This window comes from Felis catus, chromosome B1 (assembly GCF_018350175.1).
Source record: "Felis catus isolate Fca126 chromosome B1, F.catus_Fca126_mat1.0, whole genome shotgun sequence".
Lineage (NCBI taxonomy): Eukaryota > Metazoa > Chordata > Mammalia > Carnivora > Felidae > Felis > Felis catus.
The window spans coordinates 119,798,225-119,822,897 of NC_058371.1; the positions used below are offsets into that span (position 1 = coordinate 119,798,225).

The 24,673-nt window shown below is 38.4% G+C and overlaps 1 long non-coding RNA gene across 1 annotated transcript in view; it reads left to right on the top strand.

Annotated features, from left to right (window-relative positions):
• The window catches only part of LOC123385001, a 48,477-nt gene that overhangs the window by 17,594 nt on the left and 6,210 nt on the right, over nucleotides 1-24,673 (top strand). The window contains exons 2-3 of the long non-coding RNA XR_006596906.1: nucleotides 17,819-17,899; nucleotides 18,232-18,322. This is a non-coding gene — a long non-coding RNA (uncharacterized LOC123385001). The remainder of the gene's footprint in view (nucleotides 1-17,818; nucleotides 17,900-18,231; nucleotides 18,323-24,673) is intronic.

Genomic DNA, 24,673 nt, shown 5'->3' on the forward strand with positions numbered 1-24,673 from the left:
AATTGACATAAAAGAACATAAACTTTAAAGAGTGATTGGAGAGAGTAGTTAAAATAGGTGTGCAACTGAATTAATTAAGAGTACCAAGGGATTCTCTGATCCCTCGTAAGTAAATAAATAAGAATAGAATTCTGGCACTTACCATAAAACACATGATGGGTCTCCAAGAGACTGAGCATACCGGGAATTTGGAGAGTACAGACTCTTATTTCCTGGCTGGATACTTATGTAGCTTCAGAAACTTAATAAGCTTGCCTAGTGCTCCCACCAGAGTGAGGTCTGGCAGGAAGGTTCTTCAGAGATCTTGACAGGTCCCCTAGAACAGAGACACATACATAAACAGAGAAACTGGTCCTTGCTTCCTCTCTGCTTCCAGCCTAGAGAATTCTCAAGCCATGAAGCTGGCTGGACCAGCTTGCTGTGGCAAGAAAAGCAGAGAAGACAAAGCCCTAACCAATGGTATTCTACCATTGGTGGGTTAAGAATACACAACCTCCCATGGTCCAAGTAGCTGCCATGGAAGGCCACCTGTCTCAATGAACTCTTATGCAAGAAAGAAACCTTCTGGGGAGAGGGGAACTCCTGGTAAGAGGCCAAGAGGTACATTAAAGAGGGCAAGAAACTGAGGACAGTTGTAACAAGTCAACTGGATATGCATCACTCTTATATGGGAAACTTATAGGCTGGAGATCCCTTAGTGGGGCTCCCAAAGAGAGCACAAATGTGCTGTATGAATCACAGTTACTTAGATGAAAATTGTTTTTGATACTGGAAGAGACTGGAAAGGTATGGAATATGCCTGGGATATTTTCTTGGAGCAGAGAAGGTAGTTTGCAGCAGACAGTACTGGTTGGCAGTGGTTGGAGAAAAAAAGTAAAGAAGTTTACTCCTTTTGACAAACTGTTGTATAGGTAAGAATGTGTCAAGAAATAAAGAATGAAAATGTGACTCTGGCAGCAATATGGAGTAGTAGGTCCACTACTAAGAATATTTTGAAGTTAAGAGAACACTCAACATTAGGATAAATCTCTAGGTCTCTTAAAAACAAAACAAGTTATAAACAAAACCAAAAATGATCAATCTAACCAAATGCTATTTTTCATTGAAAATTTGGATAACTTGGTTATTCATTGATAGTTTGCAACTTTAAACTTTACTAAAATGGTTTTGCAATTTTAAAAAGATTTTTTTTTTGCAATAAGTCATTAGGTATAGGATGACACTTCTGAATTAGGGGGAAAATCATATTCCATGCTTTTTTTCTTACCCCAAGACATGACTCAAATGAAGAGGAGGCATTCATAGAAGGAAGAGCAAGAATACTGAATGCGTAGTGTCCATGGCATTTTCCTGCTCATTTTATCTAACACAAATGTTAAAATAAGTCTTTCATGTGACAGATTAGGTAACAGCGACCTAGAAGATCTTTTTTCACAGCTGGCTTTTACTGTGCCATTTACTTTCATTTCCTATAAATGTGTTTGGCCCACAGACCTCCCATTAGTTTTAAAGAGATTCAGTGTCTAAATATACACTAGAACATGAAAATGTGTCCTACTAAGGAGAAAGCTCTATTGCCTCATGTAATAGTGCTTCGGGGGAATCCTGAAAGATTAGCCATTAATTCCACTTCCTGTCCCAGTCACTGATTAGATAAGGAAATAATGTAGCTTTAAAATGAATCAACTACATGGAGGACATTAATTGAACCACTAACTTTAGAAAATAATGAAAGATTTTTTTTTCTTCCTAAATCTAAGTGTAAAGAGTCAAAGTGAAGGAGGAGGCTTTGTTGAAAAGCAAAGGTAAAGCAGAATTGGTGTATTAAATGATGAAGACTGTGTATCTATTAAAAACATGAATGTGTACATTCATTCATTCAACTCATGATTTTTTGGCTACTGCTAGGGACTGTTGTAGGTGCTGGGAATATGAAGAAAATGTACAAAAAAGTCTGTATTCATATAGTTTACATTCTAAAGTGCTGAGACAGATAATACATATAATAAATTATATGCATATGTGAATTTTTTGTAGACACACAGTGATGAGTTCTATGGAGTACATATAACCAGGAAATGGAGGGCAGGAAAAAGAAAGCTGTTTTCGATAGGATAGTCCTGGAATTCCTCATCAACTAGGTAACTGAATAAATATCTGCAGGAAGTGAAGGTGCTAGACATGGCAATAACTGGTAGAAGAGGTTTCTACACAGAAGGAGAAGCAAGTGCATGTTTTGGTCGGTAGTTATTAAAGAGACCAGTATGGCTAGAGGAGACAAAGAAAGAAAGTGGTAATAAATGAGGACAGAAAGGTTGCAAGGATGCAGATTACATAAGACCTTAAGGGCCATGGCAATGAATGAGGCTTTTACTCTGAGTAGAATGAAAACCACTGGAAGATACTGAGTAGTTGCATGATGTGAACTTCACTCTAGTTTTGAAGGGATCACTCTGGTTTCTGGATTGAGGACAGACTACCTATGAGATAAAAGAAGACCAGTTAGGGGTCCATGGCAATCAATAATCCTGATAAAAGATGATGATGGCTCTGAGCACAGTGGTAGTGGTTAGGGTAATGTGAGTGGATATATTTTAAAGATGGATCCAATAAGATTTCTGAATGCATTGGACATGGAATCAGAAAAAGAGGACTTAAGGATGATTCTAAGGGTTTTGGTCTGAAGAACAGGAAGGATGGAAGTGCCCTTTACTAAAATTGGGCAGGCAGTGGGAGGGGCAGGTTAAAAGGAAGTTCTGCTTTGGATGTGTTAAGTACGAGCAGCCTATCAGACATTCAGGTGGATCTGTCCACCAGGAAGTTGATGTGTGAATCTGGAGTTCTGGAGACAGATTTTGGCTATTAATACAAATTTGGGAACCAGAAACATATGTATATGTATATATATCCTGGAAGTGAACAGGGATAAAATTTAAATCATAAGGGACTCTAACATTTAGATTTGGGGGCTATGCCTGAACCAGAAAAGATAAGAAGTGAATAGTGAAGCTGGAGAAAAATCAGGAGAGTGTGTGATTCCAGAAACCAAGGATGGGCGTTTTCCAAGGGAGCATGGCTGACTGGTCAAGTTGTTGACCAGTGATTTGGTTGGTGACTTTAATAAGAGGAGTTTTGAGTGGAGTGGTGGGAGAGGGTAAAAGCCTTATAGTTTACTGGGTTCCAAAAAAATGGGAATATATTGAAGATAGCAGGTATAAGCAAATTTTAAAGGGGTTTTGTAGGAATATAGATGCAGATACATGAGAAATAATTGGAAGGAGATGTGAGGTCAAGGAGAGATTTTTTTTTCATGGTTTTTAGATGGTAGAAATTATAGCCATTTTTGTTTGTACACTGGCAGGAATGTCACAGTGGAAAGTAGAAAATTAACGATGGAAGAAAAAAAGATGGAGACATTGCTGAACTGATGAGTTTGTGTAGGCGAGAGGCAATGGGATCCAGTGCACAAGAGGGATTGCCTTTAGACAGGATCAGGGATAATCCATCTGAAGTAATGGGTGCGAAGGCAGACCATGTGGGTGCAGAAGCCGGTACAGAAATAAATGTGGTGTGGGCGCAGCTGGAAATTCTTTTCTGGTTAATTTTTTCAGTGAAATAGGAAACACATTCTTCAGCTGAGAGTGAGGAGTGGGGAGGAGGTATTGGAGGCTTGAGAGAGAGGAGACGGTGGCATGTAGTTTTCCAGGAGGCTGCAAGAGTGAGTGGGCTACAGAAATATGGGAAGCTAACTAGTCTGCACTAAGGGCTGACCACTTGCTTGCTGTTTTCTAATCTGTCACATGGAGTTTTATCTTTTTTTTTTAGATAATTTAAAGTGAAGCAAGTCAGCATTTTAAAAATGTTTTTTATTTATTCACTGTCTGTGTGTGAGAGAGAGACAGAAAGAGAGAGAATACCAAGCAAGTTTCATGCTCAGCAGGGGAGAGGCAGAGAGAATGGGAGAGAGAGAATCCCAAGTTGGTTCCACACTCAGTGCAGAGTCCAACATGGGGCTCGATCTCACAATCATGAAATCATTACCTGAGCCGAAACCAAGAGTCCGTCCACTCAATCCACTAAGATGCCCAGGTGCCCCAAGTTAGCATTTTTAAAATACATTTCCCCAATATATATTAAGTACATGAGGCAGGCACAGTATGAAGAAAATATGGCTGTTGTGAGGTTTGGGGTTTTGCCAGTTGAGTATGATAAAGTGAGACATGAGTGAGAGAGAAACAGATCTAAGCAAGGGAGGCTATAATGATAGTTTATAAGCAGGTAAGGAAGTAGACATGAAGGAGAAGGACAGTATATGATAGGTTTGATTCATGACTTTTAGATCTTGGTGAAGTCAGGAAGTGTTGGATATAGGTGTGATGGTCAGAAAGCGTGATACTTGGTACTGGTCAGGACAAGTTGTACTCTAAGGCATGATAGTGGGAGAGAGCCTTCCTAACACCAGGCTAGGAAGATGTGGTCATTGGAAGAGAGGAGGAGCGAGGCAGGGCGTTGGAAGGTTCATACACATTGATACTGGCATCTCCAAAACTTATGACTGAATTGTGCTGGAGAAACAGAAGCTAAAAACTTCAAGGACTCAGTGAGAGTAATAGAATGATTCATTAAGATGAAACAAAACAATGATGTGAATGTATATTCCAGAACATCCAGTGAAGTCTTGTCTCGAAGAGCAAAAAAGAAGAGCCAATCTAAACATCCTTCAATAAGTGAATGACTAAATAAATTATGGCATATCCATTCAATGGAATGCTATGCAGCCTTAAAAAATTAGGTTAATAAACATATACTAACCAGGAAATACATTTAAGATGTATTATTTTTTAATGAAGAGATTGTCACATATTAATAGTAAGTGAAGAGATTATCATGTATTAGTATGAATAGTAAAATTTATTTTAAAAGTTAAAAAGCTGTGATGTACACAGAGATACATGTATGTACATACATAGGATGAGAAGTACCCAACACAAGTTCTTAGGGGTTGGAATTGGCAAGGTTGAACTTTCATTTCTCTAGGTAAAAAGAAAGTTGCATTTCTTTTCATAGCTATATAAGTTTCTTGAACCTTTTTCTTGTAAAATGTAATCTATAAATAAAAGTGAACAAACCTTGAAGTAGAGATTGATCAGATCCCAAAGTACAAGGAAGTACAAGGGCACCTAGTGGATTAAGCTCTGACTTTGGCTCAGGTCATGAACTCACTGCTCGTGAGTTCGAGCCCCGCGTTGGGCTCTGTGCTGACAGCTCAGAGCCTGGAGCCTGTTCTGATTCTCTGTCTCCCTCTCTCTGCCTCTCCCCGCGCTCATGTTCTTTCTCTCAAAAATAAATAGACATAAAAAAAAAAGAAATACAAAATTGTCAGTAGCCTAGGCGGATACCGGGGCGAGGGTGCACTCCTACCTCCTACTTCCCTCCTACTTCCTATTTTAACTGATCCAAAGTTAAAAACTGTTCTGACTTTTGTGGTCACCGCATTCTTGCTTTTCTGTCAAGTTTACAAACAGAGCCTGCATTTTTACACACTGTAGTATAGTCCTGCCCGTTTGGGAACATCATATAAATTGAATTATCCAATATAAATTGTGTTGTGTTGACTTCTTTGCTTCACTATTATGTATAAAAAAAATCCATCCATATTGCAGGGTGCACAGCTTTTATTATCCCTCTCTATCCCTGTCTTTGTGTGTGTGTGTGTGTGTGTGTGTGTGTGTGTGTGTGTGTGAGAGAGAGAGAGAGAGAGAGAGAGAGAGAACATTTAAGTTCTACTCCCTTAGCAATTTTCAATTATATAACACATATAATGTAGTTAATTATATAATTAACTGTACTCACCATGTTATACGTTAGATCCTCAGATCTTACTTATCTTGTACACCATCAAACTGTAAGGTAGCAATTTATTTTTATATTCTATTCTATGTATGAATGTACCACAATTCATTTTTCCATCCTACTATTAATGGACTTTGGTTTCTTTCCAGTTATGGGCTGTCATGAATAACACTGCTATAAATTCTTGTACATAGTTCTTGGTGCCCACATGCATGCATTTCTGCTGAGCACACCTCTGGTAGCAGACTTGCTGAGTAATAGGGGTTGGGTAGTTTCAGGTTAAGTAGACGATGAGAAAATGTCTGACTCCCACACACAGTAGAATCCCTTTTGCGGCTCAGTCTTTCCAACACTTGGTATTGTCATTTAAATTTTTTTCCAACATGTGTTAATGGGAGTGTGGGGATATCACTTTGTGCTTTAAAAAATTTTTTTTAATGTTTATTTATTTTCAAGAGAGAGAAAGAGACATAGTGCGAGCAAGGGCAGAGGAGGGGGGGAGAGAGAGATTGAGGGAGAGACACAGAACTCGAAGTGGGCTCCAGGCTCTATGCTGTCAGCACAGAGCCTGACGTGGGGCTTGAACTCATGAACTGTGAGATCATGACTGTGGAAATAATTTTTATTTCCATTATTATCCGTGATGTTGTTTATTTGCAATTTGAATAACCTCTGGTTCAGCCTGCCTATTCAAACTCAAGAGCATTTTTTTCCATTGGATTGTTTGCTTTTCTCTTCTGATTCTTAGAATTTTTTTTAAAATATAAATTCAAGATGTGAATCTTCTTCTGGCTCAGTGTTGCAAATACTTTTTCTCATTCTGCAGTTTGCTTTTTTACTCTGTTAGCAGTTCATTTGACAGCAAACTTTAATATAGTCAGATACATCAATATTTTCTGGTGGTTGAAACTTTTTGTGTCCTGTTTCAGAAGTCTTGTCCTCCTTTAAGGGTATAAAGATATTCTCCTTTATTACTTTGTAGAAAATTTCCTGTCTTTTGTCCTTTACATCTGGCTAAGTAATCTACCTGTAGTTGATTTTTGTGTTTGGTAAGAGGTTCATTTTTGTCCCTATAGGTATCCATATGGCTATCTAATTGTTCCAGACCATTTTTTGAAAAAAGTATTCTTTCTCTACTGCTCTGCAGTGCTATATTTGCAGTAAGTCATATGTTCATCTCTGCATGAGTTTATTTCTTGTATTTCTCTTACATTCGTTTGAGCTATTTCTATTCTTGTGCCAGCACCTTACTGTTTTAATTACTGTACCTTTATAACAACAACCAATATTCAGTGGAGCAAATTCTTCCATCCATTTCTTTTTCTTAGCCCTTTACATTTGTACCTTTCCATATATATTTTAGTACTGGCTTGTCAAGTCCCATTTACACACATATACAACATTTGAATTGTTATTAGGATTATATCAAATCTATAGATCAAACTGGGGCGATCTGACGTCTTTGTAACATCCGGCCTTAATTGATATTCATGGTATATTTTCTCATTTATTGTTTTCTTTCAGTAACATTGTATAGCTTTCTGCATTGAGAGCTTTCACATGCTTTGTTAGACTTATGATGTTAATGGCACATACCATGGGTAGTGGGTGCCACGGTACACCCCCCAGCTCCTCCTTCTGGGACTAGAGAGAGCACTTGCTCCCTTATCTTCTGGGAGTGTCGAAGTTCACGGTGCTCGGCTGAGTCTCCATGGAACCTGCCCTACATTCCAGGATTGTGTGGTATAAGAGATTAAATGCCTGGTAGCCCCCCAAACAAAATTGCACATGTTTCTCTCTGTGTTAGTTATCTATTGCTGTGTAACAAGTAAGTCCCAAACATAGTATTTTAAAACAACCACATTTATTTTCTCACAGTTTCTGTGGATCAACAAAGGCTTACCTGGGTCCTCTGGCTTTCAGACTGTCATAGGTCTGCCATCATGTAAGATTTGGCTGGGAAAGATCCGCTTTAGGTTCACTCACAAATTGTTGGCAAGATTCAGTGCCTTGCTGGTTGTTGGATTAAGGCTTCATTTTCTCATAAGCTGCTGGCCCAAGACCACTCTCAATTCCTTGTTATGGGAGCCTCTCCATAGGGCAACTCACAATGAAACAGCTGGCTTCATCCAAGTGAATAAGGAAGGAGAGAGTGCCAGACAGAGAAAGACTGCTAGCAAAACAGAAGCCACAGGTTTTGGTGAGTAATCATGGAATTGATAGCCCATCATTTTACTATATTTTGCTCATTATAAGCAAGTCACTAGGTTCAATACACACTCAAGGGGACGGGATTACACAAAGCAAGGATTCCAGCAGGGAAGGATTGTTGCGAATCATTTCAGAAGCTTCCTAAAACACCATCCATTTCTATTCTTTGGAAAATTGTGTAAGATTCTGTTATTTCTTCCCCTGTATTTCAAGTTATTTGGTACAATAGAGTTTAATGTTAATGTTTTAAATTGTGGGGCAGTTTGGATTCAGCATCTTTAATAGTTAATTAATAGTTAAGGGAATATAACTTATTTTTTGGAGGGGGGAATGTTGGTAAGTTATGTTTTCAAGAAACTTGACCTATGTACATGTTGAATTTATTAGCCTAAAGTTGTTTACAGTATCCTCCCTTGATATTGATTGCAAGATCTCTAGTGATGTCTACTTTTTCATTGTGTTCTTTTCGGTGTTTGCATCATATATCTTGTTTTTCATCCTTTTCATTTTGAACCTCCTGTAGATTATGTTTTAGATATATCTTTCATAAACCTCATATAACAAAGAATTTTACAAAAAAATTTGGGTTTAATCTACAACATATTTTTTCCTTTCTCTTTTCCTTCTTTTACTTGCCTTTGTTAACTTCAAGATTTTTTTTTTTAAGTAAGGTTTGTAGAGACAAAAGTTATATAAGGCAAAACGGTACAATTTTAAATGCAGAGTTTGGTGTCTTTTGATGAATGAATACATTCATATAACTGCCACAATTCACATACAAGACATTTCGATCATAGTTAAAAGATGCTTTGTTGTGTCTCATTGCGGTCAATCTCTTCTCCAGCCCTTTAGACTCTGGTAACTACTTACCTGATTTCTGACTTTGCATTTTTCTGAATGAATCATATAGAATGTAGCCTTTTGTTTCTGGTTCCCCTCATTTACCATAATGCTTTCAAGATTCACCCATATTGTTACATGTATCAAGAATTAGTTCTTTTTTATCACTGAGTAGTATTGCTTTGTATGGATATATCACAATGTTTTTATCTTTTCTTCAATTGATGGGCATTTGGGGTTTTGTCAGTTCTGGGCTATATGAATAAAGTGGCTATAAAAATTAGCACACAGGTCATTCGTTGGCATATTCTTTTAGTAATCTTAGAGAAATACCCATAAGTAGAATTTGCACATCATACAGTAAGTGTAAATTCAGTTCGGTAAGATATTGCCAAACTGTTTTCCAAAAGCAATACCATTTATAACCCCACCAGCAGTGTAGGAGAATTCCAGTTGTTCTGCATTCTTGGTATCATTTGATATTGTCATTTTTTCAAAAAAAATTTTTTTTTACCCATCTAGAAGATATGAAGTATCTGTCTCATTGTGGTCTCAATTTGCGTTTCCCCAGTGACTAAGAAGCCCTTTACGGCTAAGTCCCCGGAAGAGAGATTGGAGCCCGGTCAGTGTCCCTAGTGTCCTCTGTTCTATCGGCAAGCTGTACCATGAGACATATGCCACAGGCTTCCCCTGGAGGATCAAATCGGACTCCATATGTCTAGCAGCACACTGAGAAATGCTCCCCAAGCTGGGATAATGGGGGCATGGACCACGCTGTTACACGTACATTGTTTTACTTAATTCTCTGACAAGATCAGTATTCCTGTTTTACAGATGAGGAAGTTGGGGCTCCTCAACTTTACACAATTTGCTCAAACCCATAGAGCTGGTAAGCAGAGGTGCCAGAACTGAGCTCAGGTTTTTGTGGCTCTAAAGCTCATTCTCGAAATTACTCTCAAATTTACGGCTGATAAATATCCCTTCAGGGTCCTTTTTTCCAGACTGAATAACATCTCCTTTTAAATCCTTATTTTTTAAAACTTTCATCAAATTCAAGGTTTTACTGGATCTTTTTTTTCCTCCCCAAACTCCCTATGTCACTCTGGTTTCTACACTACGGTGTTGAATAAATAAATCCAAATCTGCTCCTTGGGTGACAATTACTGTCACCATTCTGTCGAGCTATTCTGATTGAGTCTATTGACTCTGGGTAAATGGAACATGGCACTGTTGGCAGGGGTTGGCACAGGCTGTTATGATGTGGCTTAATGCACCCCGAGGGTTCATGGATGGATAAGCTGCTCCCAAGCAAGCCAACCACACTTTATGGCCTGTCCTTTCTAAAAGAGATACTGAACATGTTTATTTCGATAATGCACTTTCTGTAATAATTTAACATTTAGCACCCACGAGTTGCTGTTTGACCTTCAGTGTTCTAAACAACATGATTTGATTTAGAGTGCTGCTGTTATAGATGGTCAATCCATACTCTTGCAAATTAATAGTTGTGGTCAATATGTGGTTATGGTCACTGCCCACCACAATTCACTCCTGAGTTTTCAGTTATATTAAAAATATGGGGATTCATGGGGCGCCTCGGTGGCTCAGTCAGTTAAGTGTCCAACTTCGTCTCAGGCCATGATTCACGGTCCGTGAGTTCGAGACCCACATCGGGCTCTGTGTTGACGGCTCAGAGCTTGGATCCTGCTTTGGATTCTGTGTCTCCCTCTCTCTCTGCCCCTCCCCTGCTCATGCTCTGTCTGTCTCTCTCTCTCAAAAATAAACATTGATTTTTTTAAAATATGGGGATTCTTTACTGTTCCCTTTCTATTTCATACCACAAGTAATTATCCTTAATGCTTTTAGCAAAAGTTAAATCGTCATATTATAGGCTAACTGTTGAGGTATTTTGCTATCCTATGACAATTTGTCCAGAATGGATCACTTTTAATGAACTTTATTTAATCATACAGAGACAATATCTTGGGGGGAAAAGTAAGAGATAGTTTGTAACATATGCATGTTTTGGCATGTATTACTGGCAACAGATGAAGTTGCATTTATTGAATTTTAAACTGGAGGGCACATTATGCAAATGCCCAAATGGGTAGGGCAGAGAAATTGAACATAATTCTGATTATTTGGTTAGCTCTTCCAGTAGAGAAGGCAAGGCTGGGAATATAAATAAAAGGGAATAACATTTAAAATTTTTACTGTGCTATTCTTTTTTGCCTTCCAAGACCTCTGACCTAATTTGCCTGGGCATCTAACTGGAGGGTGGGAGTGGGGAGGTGGGCAGAGATTATAATTTGTTAGGGAAGGAATACCAGGAAGAGACCAAGAAAATGTTCAGCCTTTATCATTCTATCACTCGATCATGTAGCAGGGTCACAGTGCTAGCCTTCTGCCTTGAGAGAGACTTTTCCAATTTTCTTGATCTCCTTCCTCAGTAGACCCACAACCAAGTACGGAGGGTTCAGCTAATGGAGCTTTTCTGTGGGAGAGTGGAGATGTAGCAGCCTGACATTAAAGATTGGCTGGAGTTGTGAAGGAGATATTAGTAAGGAAGGGAATAAAAACATTCCTCTTTTTCTATCCCAAGAAGCTTGTAAGAAGGAAAAGTATTAACTTATTGAATACCTTCTATGCATTTGGCTGCTGTAGGTGCTTATATGTATATAAATATGTATTAACTCATTTTATCCTCACGACGACACTACGAGGTAAATTCTTATTTTCTGCAGTTCTGGGAATTGGGGCACAGAGCCAGTAAAAACTCATCTGAGATCATGTGTCTACTGAGTAGCAGAGCAGCACTGGGCTGTCTTGCTCCACTTGCTCCAGAAGAGATGAGTTAGTGAGGGTAATGTGGAAGGCAAAGAGGGCAGGCACTTTTTGTTGCTGCTACTTATTTAGGACGAGGAAATCGCCTCTGAGCCTCATCTTGCACTACCTTCAGGCACGGCCAAGGCAATGTAGCTATCCAGTGTGGTCAGAAGAGGGGGCTCTTACAGTCTGGCCTTCCCGAGCTGTTTTCAGGGCCCTACATGAGAAGCTAAATAGAGCCGGGGACCCATCAGGTGCAGACAGAGACCACACACACCAGGCTCATGGACTGGAAGGAGGTTCTGGCTATCACTCAGTGATCTGTGGCCAGTAGGCACAGAAGACAGATCGACAGGGTCAACTAGGATATAGTACTAGATGACAACAGAGCCAGGAGACTGAAACCCAAGTCCCACTGACATAGAGTGAAACTCTGCAGCACAACAGCAGGACAAACAGTACCCAGGAGCCAGGGGTGTTGCCATGGAGACCTGGGGAAGCAGAGTACATTGCATGAAAGACTCTGACTCTTTATTTCTCCAGGAGGACTCAAAAGCCTTATTCCCCACTCCAACTGCCATGCACCGTATGTCGTGATGGGGAGAAGAGCTAGCTCGGGGACCTCCATAGGGGAAATTAGCACTATGGGATGAGACTAAGTTAACTTCATTAGGTTGATTTGTTAATGAGTGGGCAAGGGTCTAAACAGAGGACCAGATTAAGCAGAGAACCATAAAGAACTTTCATTCTCTCCTCTTCACATCTGAGTTAAAGTGGGAGTTAAATTTTATGAACCTGCTACAAAATATGGCTAGTCAGAAAAAAATAAAACAAATATGTTTTATCAACCGTATGGACAACTGGAAATGCACAGGTGAAATAAAAAAAAAATCAACGGAGGAAGTGGAATTACAGAAAGAGGACGATGAGATAATGACAGCTTTATTGATGGCAGCCAGTTATATTAGAACCTAATTTAATAAAGAAGAATTTGCAACGCATTCAATGTCAATTCTTCCTTTCTGTAACAGAAATGTATATGGTTGTAAGAAAAAGACAAAAACAAAAACAAATACCTAAATACTGTGAGTAGGATGGAAAAAATATAAATTATAGGGAGAGACTAACCATTCCAGTTTCAATAGGTTGCTCCAAGGCCACCCACACCTTTATTTGTCAGACTGTACTGTTTTTCCTCCCCATTGCGCTTCTGGGTCTGGGCCAGAGGGTGGTGGGCGGAGAGAGAACAGTAGCTTTGCACCATCCTCCGTAGCTTATAACCACCTCGTCTCATTTCACCCTTGTCTGTCTGCACCCACTGCTCCATGTTGTTCACGCCCTCATTTGCTTTTACTTGGGCCACTGTGAAGGCTTCATAATAGAATTTACCTCCTATAGTCTCTCTTCCTTTAATCCATCCTATATGACTTTGCCAGAATTCATTTTACTGAAGTATGGGTTTTACTGCATCACTCTCCACAACATCTACAGAAATCCTTTCAAATAGCTTTCATTTGGTGACTAAATTGGATAAAAACTCCTCTCACCAGACTACAAGATGCTTCACAAGACCATGAAACTTTGCTACTGAAGGTTCCAGTATTCCTATTCCCGGAAGTGTTACAGTCACTACAGGGCTTGATGCTTTGCGCCCAGAGGTTCTGTAGTTTTGATCATTCAGTAATTCTAGACACACAGATGATGAAACAAACAGGTGGAGGAAGAAAAAGAATTGCAGAATTAACCATGTGATCAGGTTAGTTGGAAGAAAGTGGGACCTCAGAAGAAGAATCAGAATAGAGAAGAGGTCTCTTAGGGTTAATAGAAGAGACCCAGTTGAGACTCTAGCTCTTCACAGGATTTCCTGAAATGGAGGGTATGCTATTCAGGCTCCACCTCTGGTAATACAAATGGGAATATTGGGTTGTGAGTACATTTTTGCAAACTCACACTTCTCCCACTTCTGGTATCCTTGGCCACTTTTTTGTTTGTTTTGGTTCTATAAGAGGTCTATCTCTATCTATCTCTATCTATCTATCTATCTATCTATCTATCTATCTATCGTCTATCTATCCATCATAATCTGTCATCTCTGTATCTGGCTATTTCTTTTCAGTTTTATTGAAATATAACTTATATACAATAACATTTTTCAGTACTAGTTGTATAGTTTAATTTTAATGTTCATAAATGAACTCAATTGGGTAATTACCGGCACAATCATGACAGAACATTTACATCACCTCCAAAACGGCCCTCCTGCTTCTTTGCAGATAACCCCCTCTCTGATCCCTCTCTCCATGATCACTATCTGCATGCTATCACTCTAGTTTTACTTTTCCTTGACTTTTATATATGTAGAGTCATATTATGTGCTTTCTTTTATGTGGGGCCTCTTTAACTTAGCATAATGCCTTTGAGACCAGAGAACCTATTTTTATACAAATCAATAGCATCTGGGACAAGGACTGTGAAAAAACAAGAGCTCTGGACTCAGAAGGCAATGATTTGATTCCTACATTTGATACTTACTATCTGTGTGGCTGTGGGCAAGTTAACTAACTTCTTGGAACACTGATCTCTGAACCATTAAATGAGGCAAAATATTGACTTCATACAGGTGTTTTGAGAATTAATGTTATAAAGATATTTAATATATTAATAAGAAAAAGCCAAGAGAATACTACATGGCTGACACATTTTTGTTTTTCAAACATGCTAGCCAGTATTATTAACAGTAGCAGAGACTACTTGCTGTGCCTTAATATCTGATCTCCCTAGGGTGACCATATGTCCCCGTCTTTACGTGTTGTCCTGACATACTTATTAATGTTGTGTGCCTGCAGCTCAATAGAGTTTCAGTGTGGAAGATAATTTCATGGTCACCCGAGATCTCCCCTTCTTTCTCAGTGATGAAATTCCCAAATTTTGATTGGCATGTGGCGAACCAGAATAAAGATTATTTTTATGGTTTCTTTTGTAGCCCAGTGGTTATTTGACTAAATTTTGGCCAACGACACATAAGTGAGACTGCTGGGAAAATTTTGGGAAGTTTCTTTCTTTCTTTTTGTTTTTAAAGTCATAGTATTTTATTTATTTATTTATTTATTTATTTATTTATTTATTTATTTATTTTCACTTGTTTTTTGATGTAATTTTAAATTTCAAGAAAGTTTGTAAGAACAGTACAAAGAACTCCTGTATATTCTACCCAGAATCCTACTCAAATGTTAACACTGTACCACATTCTTTCTCTCATTCTCACTCCCCAACACTCATTTACTGTCCATTGTTTTGCTTGTAGCTATCTAAGTGTGTGTGATATGGTATCGCATAGTGGTTTTTATCGCATTTCTCTGATGGCTAATGATGTTGCTCATCTTTTCTCCTGTTTATTGATAAGAAACTGTTTGCTGTATCAAAAGATTTGGATTCAAATCTCTTCTCAGTTTTTAGTTGTATTATTTGCTTCTTGATAGTTGGATTGTAAGATTTCTTTATATGTTCTGGATACTAGACCACTATCATATATCTGATTTGAAAGTATTTTCTCCCATTCTATGGGTTATGTTTTCACTTTTTTGATAGTTTATTTTGAAGCATGAAAGCTTTTTAAAAAATTTTTTTAAAGAATTATTTTTTTTAATGTTTATTTTTGAGAGGGAGACAGAGCATGAATGGGGGAGGGGCAGAGAGCGAGGAAGACAGAATCCGAAGCAGGCTTCAGGCTCTGAGCTGTCAGCACAGAGCCTGATGCAGGGCTCAAACCCATGAATTATGAGATCATGACCTGTGCCAAAGTTGGACTAAGCCACCCAGGCTTTTAAAACACAAAAGCTTTTAATTTTAAGGAAGTATAGACCCATATTTCTTTCTTTTTCTTTCTTTTTAAATTTAGGCATAATGGACATATACCATTATACTATTTTCAGCTGTACAACATAATGATTTGATATTTGTATATATTGTGAAATATTCACCACAATAAGTCCTAGTTAATATACATCACCATATATAGTTATAAAAAGGTTTTTTTTCTTGTGATAAAAAATTTTAAGTGTTCTTGTGGGTGAAGGTATGGCTTTCACTTTCTTTTTTCTCACCAGTCTTTACTGGAAAAGTAGGGAGGGGGAGACATGGCGGCTGGGGCTGGAGTAGCCATTTTGGACATGAGGTGAATTTGACAATGGAAACTATGCCAAGTAGGCCACAAAATAGAAGGATCTTATTGTATTTTATTTGAGGGATAAATAAACTTCTCTTTGTTTTTAATACTATTCTAACAGCTAATAGTATCCTACATTTTTTGTTATTCACAGACAAACCTATTTCTAATTAATACATTAATCCTTTCTCACATGCTACTCTCAAACCTTGAAACCCTAACTGGGCAAAGTGCCTCAAAACTAAGTGCTACTAGAAGGTAATCTCTCCTTTTGTTGTCCGTGAAATATGGCAAAAGATAAATATCCTTCATCAGATTTCTGTTCTTCAACTAACTTATTTGCCAGTTGTGGCAATTTTATTTAGTTCAACCACTTGGTTGAATTAATATTCATGTAGAGTCCAAATTCCCCTCTATTTTTCTTATCATTGTGTGGAGCAACACTCAGAGAAATCATCTAATTAAGACATTAGGATTGAATAATGAGGGTTTTCCACAAAGGAAGCCCCAGAGCTTCCTTATTTGTCTTTTATTTGTACATGTGCTCTTTCTTATCTTTCAGCTGACCAGTCATTCAGTTTTGTGGCCAACGTTATTGTCTCTCAAACATATTACTTACTCTTTATGCCAGTTGCCAAAGGCTATATTGTAAAAATCAATGTTTATTTAGATATCACTGGGCCTTAGACTTTTAGAGCTGGAAAGTATGTTAGCAATCATCTGGTTCAAAGACTTATTGCATATGTGTTTTAATTGTTTTTCTTCTTTTACTCTTTATTACAAACAAAGATTCTTCTATCTTTGTAATATCTAGTCAGCTTGGCACAAGTTAACTGCAAGAGACAAATTTTAAGTTGTCAAAGTATAATTCATAAGAAGTAAATAGTAAGCAGAAAATATAATTAAGAGCACTGAGGAAGTGAGATCTTAATTCAGAAGACACTTTATCAATATGCTCATCTAAAGCTGGTGATGAGTTAAGTATGGACTGATAATTGGGGAGGTACAGTGATTGAATACTTGGCTTGTACTTAATTATAGAGGGGACATTAATCTCCATCAAAATAAGTATTTAAGCTTCATAAAAATTCAGAGAAAGAAACTCCTTCCCAATGGCCCATGACTATTATCTTAAATATGGATGCCTATATTCTTTTATGCAGGCAGGCTCTCACTCTGTAAAATGGAAGCAATATAACAGAGACACAATGGCTTCTTTGGCGTTTAAGTGTGCACAGAGAAGTATGACTATTCAATTCCTTCCTTCCTTCCTTCCTTCCTTCCTTCCTTCCTTCCTTCCTTCCTTCCTTCAAATGATGAACCAAATTAGGACCAAATAAACATCCTCTCCTCTTTTTCTCAGCTTTTGGAGACTGATGTGGGGAATGAATCATGGCTAGAATTTTAAACCAGTTGGAATTTCATAGTCGAAGAACATGTTTTTGTGTAATTTTGAGAGAGCCCATTAAGTAATGGCCTTTTTATTAGTTTCAACTAGTTCTGAGAGGTTGACAAATCAGAGTAGGGGATGAAGGAAAGGAATAAACACTCTTATGCATATTAACATGAAGTACTAAAGTACTGATTCTGTTGTTACAATTTGTGTCTTTCCAAATTAGAGGGGATTCTGAAAAACATTTCTATTGTCTTCATGGGTTTATTTATTCTGTCTCTCAGAGTTATTTCTTTAGAAGGGTGTGTGTGTGTGTGTGTGTACTTGTATATATTCTGAGTTCAGAATTTCTTGATGGGTAATCAAGAGAATAAGCAGCCCCGCATCTTGTGTTGCTGGAATATCTGGGAGGAGAATAGATTTAGAAGGTCCATGGACTGGACCACCATTTGCAGGACTTTGAATGTCAGCGGGCAAAATTTTCCATCCTACTGACCCGTCCTGCTCCCCTTCTCTTGTTGTTAATTTAGGCCTGTGGTTCTTAAACCTAAACATGCATCAGAATCACCTGGAAATCTTGTTAAGACACAGGTTGCTGGGTTCTACTCTGGGTAAGTTCCTAGGTAATGCTGATGTTTCTTGTCTGGTGATCACATTTTGAGAACTGATCTAGACTAATTTAGACATGTGAAATTACTTTTTGGAGAGAGAAGCCTGGATCCTAGGGAAAAATAATCTCTCATGGTATGGGGGATGGAAAGGCTAGAAGATAATTGGTGTTTTATAGATATTACATCATTTAAGCAATGGTAAGCAATGGTTTAATTCTACAGGTGAGGTTTTGGAGGGATGGCATGACTTTGTGAGTCACTCAAACCTACAGAAGAAGCTGTTCTTTCTTGAAGGGCAGATCTTGAGAAGAATGTTTTTTATGTGATTCTAGACATAATGACAGAGGTCATGCAGTATGGATGTGTTGCTCTGCTGCTGGAGACCCGAGCACTGATTTGACCAGTACCATCAGATATATCCTGGTAAGATTATTTTTTTAATAGAGACCTCCCAGATTTTACTCCCAGTTATGTGACCTAATATGCTTGGAATGGGGCCAAGAGTATATTTGTATATATTTTAAAGGATCCCCAAATAATTTTGTTGAATAGACCTATCAAGTACTGAATTGGTGTAACCTCCCACCCAGTGTGTGCAGGCTCATTCAAATATCTGCACGGGGAGGAAATGCATTCTTTCTAGGACCACCAACTTATTGGAATAACCATAATGCTCAAAAACTCATAAGTTGTGTTGAGTCAGATTTAAACCTTTTAAAATTTGACACTTTTATAACCAAGTTCTGCTTTTTATATAGTAACTAGTAAAACAAATCTATAGATTTTTCCTCACGACAATTTTTTGCAGTTTTTACTACATTGTTTTCCTAAAGGTTAACTATCCATGATTTGGTTAAATGTTTATTTAAAACATGATTTCTATATCCATATCATACTTATATTTGTCAAAGTTAAATTTTAATTTCTGGAATTCAGAATTGAACATTATGGTTTATTCCAGTTTAGAAATCTGGCTATTGAACATTTCTTCGTGGAAACTGAGAGTTTATTGACTTTTTTTTTTTTTAAAGAACATACCACATTGTTGGATCATATAAAACTCTTTTTTAAAGATTTTTTAAATATTTACTTATTTTTGAGAGAGAGAGAGAGAGAGAGTGTGAGCAGGGGAGGGGCACAGAGAGGGAGACACAGAATCCAAAGCAGGCTTCAGGCTCTGAGCTGTCAGCACGGAGCCTGACACAGGACTTGAACTAATGAATCACGAGATCATGACCTGAGCCCAAGTCAGATGCTTAACAGACTGAGCCACCCAGACACCCCATAAAACTTTTAACTAGCTAATTTCCCCAAACCTTGTGCATATGTGTGTGTATGTGTGTGTGTGTGTGTGTACGTGTATACAGTTTTAAAACTGGAACACAAGGAAGTTGGTAATTCCAAGATAGGAATCACAACTTCATATAGCTACACGAGGCTAGCAGGTGAAAGATAAATGTGTGAATTAGGCAGTTGTAAACAATTGGTAGTGGTAGAGTCCACTGCAGACTGCAGAGGTCATATTGTATCTGAGGGCTTTAAAATTCGAAAACTGTAGGGACACCTGGGTGGCTCAGTCTGTTAAGCATCTGACTTCGACCCAGGTCATGATCTTATGGGTTCATAGGTTCCAGCTCTGCATCAGGCTCTCTGCTGTCAGTGTGGATCCCACCTCAGATCCTCTGCGCCCCCCCTTCTCTGCCCCTCTTCTGTTCTCTCTCTCAAAAACAAATAAGCATTAAATAAATAAATAAACAAATAAATAAATACAATAAAAAAATAAAAAACAGCACTCTACCAAAATTGAACACAAACTTCCATATCAGAACCTTACCAATGGGCCAAATGTAGTCAAAATGAAGTGATTTCAACTCCTTTTCTTGGGTCAAAGAATTAAGAGTCTTGGATATGTTTGCATAGATTCTTATGTTGTTGATTTAAAAAGATATCTTTAGGAATAAGAAAGTGCCGTTTTACCATATGTCCTTTCAGATCTCCAACTTTTGAAGACATGTTAATGACTTGAGTTTGTTGTCTATAGTCAGAATATGTCATACAAACACATCATTATGACACTCATCTTCCTCTCAGTTATACAAATAAGGTTGCTACATAAAACCAAGAGTGAAAAAGACAGCTTCCACTGTAAAGGATTTCTCCAGTAGGCATCAACCTAGAGTCTAATTGAAAATGTTAGAACAAACTGAGAGTTGATGGAGGGAGGTGAGTGGGAAATGGGTTAGTTGGGTGATTGGTATTAAGAAGGGCAATTGTTGTGATGAGCACTGGGTGCTGCATGTAAGTGATGAATCACCAAATTCTACCCCTGAAAAAAAAATTGTAAATGCGAAAGAAAAAAAGAAAATGTTTACATGTTTCCAGCACTTATGGGCTTGTGTTTATTTTTATATGTATTCTTCCCTTATTTCCCAACCCATAAACTGAAATTTCTTTTAGGCAAGTGACCTTTTTTATTACTTTGTAGTCTTCCCATAATATATCACAAGCTGTTACATTACAGTGGGCAATGTTCTTTGCTTTACTGAGTTCTAAATAGATTTGTGAAATCTATGATAATGGGCTTTAGAGCCCCATCTTTCCATTAGAATAAAAGTATTCCAACCCTAGAACTTTGCTTCAGCCATACATCTGCTTTAATCTGCTCCTTCCTGTACATGGTGTGCATGTCATACTTGGGATGGATTACAGAACGTTGAAAGACTTCTTTCAGGCTGCTTGTTGAAGTGTTCCTAACTGCATCTGTCTTCTTGTTTAATGCCACCGTTTCTCACCTAACTGGCCGCCATTTCCAGTGTTGAATTTTGGCTTAAAAAGATTTCTGAGGGGGCGCCTGGGTGGCGCAGTCGGTTAAGCGTCCGACTTCAGCCAGGTCACGATCTCGCGGTCCAGGAGTTCGAGCCCCGCGTCGGGCTCTGGGCTGATGGCTCAGAGCCTGGAGCCTGTTTCCGATTCTGTGTCTCCCTCTCTCTCTGCCCCTCCCCCGTTCATGCTCTGTCTCTCTCTGTCCCAAAAATAAATAAAAAACGTTGAAAAAAAAATTAAAAAAAAAAAAGATTTCTTAGTAAATTGTGATTAAGGCCCTCACCATTATTTACTTTTATACCCTTTGACCTTAACTTTTAGCTTTAGGGTCTAAAGGTGAGTTTTGAGCTTGTTAAATTATTATATCCTTCTACTAGAAAGGAAACCTTGTTGGATTAGTTGTTATAGTAACCATGGCTTTCTAAATTGTTTTTTCTTTTACAAAGCCATTGTCTTTTGCCAAAGAAGCCAAGAGGAGAAATAAGACAAGAGTGTTACCAGCCAGAGGAAGCACACAGCTTATATTAGCAGAGTGGTTGATGCACTTTCTCATCTTAGCTGTGGCAGTAATTACAGCAAGACTGCCTTTGATTTAAGACAAAGCTTTAATTCAAACCTTTCTCTTCTTGGGCTGTGGGTAACTGCAGGAGTTTATTTATGTTGGTATCTGCTGCAGGGGATTTGGGACTACATAGAGCTTGATGAAATCTGCTTTTAAAACCTTAGAAAAACAAGGTGAAAGCAACCTGATGATTTTGTGTGTGAGAAGCCAGAAGAATAGCTCCATACTGGGCCTTTTTACTCCACTCATCAGTATAGTAACAGGAGCATGATAAGTAACTTTCAAAACTGTCCTCTAAACTCTCTTTACATGCTTTAAAAAAAAAAAAGGCACAATTGCCTCAATTACTTTTGTTTGTTTTTTTTTGCTGCAGTCAAGGACTAATTGTAATCACTTGGATTTTGGGGGGAGCATCTTTTATCCTGGAATATCAAATCATGAAGTCAAAACTAAAAGAGAGGCTTGTGGGTGGTTGCCCACAAAACATCTATAATTTATTTTTATTAAAATTGGAAAAGGGGACCAGAATATTCATTTTTCTTCAAATCAATTCATCTAAGTGAGTATCTGTGATTAATATCTCTTGAGAAAGCTGCAATGATTTCTAATGTAAGTGAGTTTCAAGAACCCCAAAGGGTGGGAATTTAACTAGCAGCTTTAACATATAAGCTCTTTGATTTGGGCAGGTTTCTCGGGCTGGCTCTGTACAATGGGGGGCCAGTCTGAATTGAAGGCAGCAGTGAGAAAGGGAAGTGATTAGTTGTAACATAGTCCCAATTATATCACTGTCCATCTATGTGATCTTAGGCAAATCACATGGCTCTATGGGTTTCATGGTTTGGAATGATGAGATAATGAGTGTAGAATCAGATTATACCTAAACTAAGTTTCTTTATAGGGATAGTGTTATCAAATGCAGATGCCCTACTGAAATTAAGAGCTTAATATTATGAGAGGCATTAAAGAGCATTTCAGAAAACTCAGAAGTATCACTCACTCTTTACACTAACAAAGAGACACTCCTCTCACTTGACTGGAAAAAAAAACTCCAAACTAGTTATGGTATGAGAGAGATAGCTAGTTATGATCTAAAGGTTGATTGGACAAGATGATTTATTCCATCAATAGTTTTCCAGCTACTAACAGCCATTGTGAAAGAGGTATGCTTTAACTGTCAAATTCATCAATTAAAAAGAAAGCTGTGACTTCTCAGCCAGCATTTGCAATTTATTGGAATTGTGGATGGAAAGATCAGACCGTAGAGACATCATAAATTGGAGAGTCTATAGTATGTTTATTCAACTACAGTTGTTCGTTAACTGATTTCTTACTGACACTGAATCAACCCATCCACTGACTCATTCAACAAAAAACATGGGCACCTACTATGAGTCAGGCACTTATGCTGCTCTGGTTTTTAAGCCAAAGCACACTTCTCTATTTCATATCTTCTTGCAACTGGTTACACATTTTCATTGGTGAATGTGTTTGTTTTTTCCCAAGCCTCCACTTTAATGATAAAATGTTGAATCTCTCTTTCTACTGAGTGGTGGGTTTTTTATTGGCATCTTGGACATGTAATTCTTTAGTTATTTTTAGTTATTGACACTCAGTCCACCCACATATCTTGATGCAAACTTCTGTCCTTCTGCTTCTTCTAGGCTTCCTTTACTGTGCTAGAGTGGGAAGAAGGAAGAAGTAACAGGGCAAGCATCTCATTACTTAACTTTCTCCATTTTGTGGCTCTCTCCTAGTTGGTTGTCATTGCTTCTGTGATTAACACTACCCAACATTAGTGCCCTTGGTGGAGTAAAGGTTCAAAGCCTGCCTCAGTCACGGGGCACAGTCATGGGGCTTTTCCCTGTGTACAATTCTTGGCATGGGGAATCTAGGTCTGGCCAACCTCTTACACCCTCTCCATAAATGGTCTCCCTCACAGCTTCCTGCTGCTGAGATCACCACAGTTGGGCCTCCTTGGATGAAGCCCCAGTAAGACTTTTAAAGCCCAGCTATCCTTTCCAGAACTCAAGGGGAGGTACAGGCTGCTCTGTGGCTGCCTCTCTTTCTGACTCTTTTTCCCTTTGGGTAGATTCAGGGGTAAATCAGTGAGTCATACTGCCTTAGCAGACAGCCAACAGAGGAATGAGGTGACAATTTTACTCTGATGGAATCACTCAGAGTCTTTGCAGTTTCAGCCTTAGGGAGGAGGAGGAAGCTCCTGGGGAAGAAAGGAATTTTTTTCTCACCTGGCAACAGAACCTTCAGGCCTCTGAGGACCCCAAGGCATGCTTCTCCTTTTCCGGGCCTTCTAATTTTATTGATTTAGGGGTGGAGGGTTGAAGTGTTAGGTGACTATACTTGGTTGCACTATCTCTTAGAAAATCCTGAGGGGAGCTCTCTGGCCTCAGTTTTGGTGGTTTTTTTCAGAAAATGTAGTGTACTGCACCCTATTTTCAGTTCTAGGACTTAGTTACAATTCAAGGACAGAATAGAGATATCCTGTCATGATCCCACTACATCTCTTATATTAAAACCATCTGTCTACATAAGGAGTGAGTTTCTTCAGATTTTTGCTGTTAATCCAGAGAGAAACTCAGATGATAGTTTTAGCTATCAAAGTACTTAGTGGTGAAAATTCCTTGAGCAGGTAAAGTTAATGGGACGTCTGAAAATTCTCCCAAAGCTTAAACCCAGTTGGTTCATCCCTTGCAAATTTACCTGTGACTTTGACAGATTATCTCCTGGTAGAATCCAGGGACCAAGTGAGTAGGAAAACTTTTTTTTTTTTTCCAATAGTCTCATAATTCTTCAGCATTTTGGAGCATGTGACTTTCTGTTTATAAACTTAAGGTTTATAAATTTAGAGTTATTTTGCATCTTTGATCTTTCTGAGACTTCAAAGTTTCCCACAGCACATGTCATGGAGAGAGAAAGAATACATGGTCAGGTTGTTAGAGGATGTTTCTAAATGAATATTATGCTATAAATTTATGTAATTAGTGACTGGAAGAAAACACTCCTATTTCATTTTTTTTTAACATTTATTTATTTTTGAGACAGAGAGAGACAGAGCATGAGTGGGGGAGGGGCAGAGAGAGAGGGAGACACAGAATTGGAAGCAGGCTCCAGGCTCTGAGCCATCAGCCCAGAGCCTGACGCAGGGCTGGAACTCACGGACCGTGAGATCGTGACCTGAGCCGAAGTTGGACACTCAACCGACTGAGCCACCCAGGCGCCCGAAAACACTCCTATTTCAAATCACTCCCTCCAATACACCATATCTCTTTCTCTTTTACTTTTTTCCTTAGGAATTATACTCATCTAGCATACTGTGTTTTTTGCTTATTTATCTTATTATTTTCTGTCTTTCCCCATTAGAATGTACACTT